Raw genomic sequence first — 2,118 nt, forward strand, 5'->3', positions numbered from 1 at the left:
AGAATAGAACCTTCCACAGCATAAAGGACCTAAGTAGAAAAGTACAGTCCTGGGAATTCTATGGAGGTGTGACAAGAAAAACCTTGAGAGAAGATGAAGGCTCCAGATGATAGAAAGGCAATCCCAGTAGTAAAGTGGGGAGGGGTGCCTGGGGGTCTTCTGGTTGAGGAAAGCTCTGCCAATGGGTGAATTTAGGTGGGAGGGAGGAGAGGGCACATTTGGTGCTTCTAGGGAAAACTGGCAGGTAGATTAACTTCTTGGAATCCCCTTCTAAGACTTAGAATCTAGATGGGTAGGATACAGGTGTGTTTCCAGAGGAGACAGGAGATGAGGGTGGCTTTGAAATCTGTCCTCATTCTTCAACAAGATATACCGGGCAGTGTAGCAGTGTACATGTACTGAAGCTCAGGCTGGTGGGAGACATGTGTCACAAATGACTTACTATGCAAGGAGAAGCTGGGGCTGGAAGGGTTATGAACAAAGGACTTCATCACAGGGGAAGGAGTGACCAACTCTAATGGGAATAAGGAGAACCTCACAGAGGTAAACAAAGGGGCTCCAGACATGTGGAATGACAATGACAAGATATGCAGCTTGGAGCGTAAGTGTGAGGAATCAAGGGAAGGACTGAAGAAGAAAGTGATGGGCTCAAAGGAACGTAAAGGGAGATGCGCTGATTGATTTGATCGTTCCTGAGCCGTGAGATGAATGACCTTGCTGATGCACTAGTCTGGGAGGAAGAGAGGAGAGGAGATGGAGTGGTCCAGAGCAGACCAGGCCAGAGGCTCCCTGCGCAGAATTTTAGAGGAGGGGCAGGCAGGTAGGGAAGAACCTCTTTCAGAAAATACTGCAGGATTTGGTGACTAATGGTCATATGAGAATGAGGCGAAACTGGGAGTCAGAGATCCGGGTCTGAAGAACAAACAGAGGGTAAGTAGCTTTGGGGCAGTGGGCAAGATGCCCTTCCTGGCCTGGGGAAGACACAGTGCAGCCAGGCATCAAGGTAGTGAGCCATCAACAGGCTGCTCCCTTTTGTTTGGCATTAATTGGGCACTAAAGAAGCCTCATTGTTGGTGTGTGGGTGTAGTGGGGCTACCTGCTGTTTAGAGAGAAAGAAAGACAATTCTCTCTCCCTGGCCCTCTGAAACCCCGGACTAACAACAAATAATATTGAGTGGGGTAGAGGGGACAGGTAGAGAGGGGAGACTGTCTTGAAGCAGAGTCAAAAGGGATGTGAAGACATGCTAGGGCCACGGCTGGAGCCCCCACAACTGTGGTCCTCCGTGGGAGGGATTCAGAGGGGGGTCTTCCCTCCCTTCTGCTCATCCACTCGCCCACCCATCCAGGTTTACGGCCTCCACCCAGAGAAGGAGCGAGAAATACACAGAGGCACCGCATCAGAGACAAAGGGACAGGGGTTGGGAGGGAAAAGGAGAGATGAGGAAAAAGAAAAAGCCGGAGACTCTGTCAAATTCCCGAGATAAACGGACGGTGGGCCAACAGACAAAAAGGCCGGCGGAGGTGACCAGGGAGGGCCCAGCGCGGCCGCTCGGAGGGACAAGGCGGACGAAGCCGGCGGGACGCGGAGGCGGTTCTCCGGCCGCCCCCGGCCCGCTGTCCCGACTGCTCGGCGCGCCTCATTTCACACCTCGCCGCCCCCGGCCCCGTCTGTGCGGAGCCGGGAATACCCCCGCCGCCCAGACCGCACCTGCTCCTTCCTTACCGCCCCCTCGCTTCCCCGCGGCCTCCCGCCACTCCAGGAGCCGACAAGACCCGCTGCGGAGCCCGGGCCCATCTTCGGCCTGGGTGTCCACAGCTGGAAGCTGCTCCCCGAACCCGGGCGCTCGGAGGGTAGGGCCGGGGGCCTGCAGATGGGATTCCGAGGGGCTCCCGGAGCAATGGGTACATCGGGGTTCCTGGAGCGGATTCCGGCCCGACGGAGGGGCAGTCGCTCGCGGGAAAGGTCGAGGGGCTTGGGGGGACGGGCCCGGGAGCAGTTTCTCGGGACCGGGAGGAGGGTGGCCGAGAGGAGCCAGAGCGGGGTGTCCGCCTGTAGGGGCCGGGGCTGGCTGTGCGAGCTGGGGGCGTCTGCGCGGCCAGAGAGGCAGGGGCCGGCCG

At 57.3% G+C, this 2,118-nt stretch overlaps 2 protein-coding genes across 2 annotated transcripts in view; one reads left to right on the top strand and one right to left on the bottom strand.

Moving 5' to 3' along the window:
- SLC30A3 (solute carrier family 30 (zinc transporter), member 3) overlaps window positions 1–2,118 on the bottom strand; it is an 8,744-nt gene that overhangs the window by 6,325 nt on the left and 301 nt on the right. The gene's annotated exons all lie outside the window — the stretch shown is intronic.
- Window positions 608–2,118, top strand: part of DNAJC5G (DnaJ (Hsp40) homolog, subfamily C, member 5 gamma) — a 17,050-nt gene continuing 15,539 nt past the window's right edge. Inside the window, exon 1 of the mRNA XM_010840628.1 lies at window positions 608–820. The gene's annotated coding sequence lies outside the window, so the exon portion shown is untranslated. The remainder of the gene's footprint in view (window positions 821–2,118) is intronic.

Source organism: Bison bison, unplaced genomic scaffold (genome assembly GCF_000754665.1).
Source record: "Bison bison bison isolate TAMUID 2011002044 unplaced genomic scaffold, Bison_UMD1.0 scf7180017864145, whole genome shotgun sequence".
NCBI classification, from domain to species: Eukaryota; Metazoa; Chordata; class Mammalia; order Artiodactyla; family Bovidae; genus Bison; species Bison bison.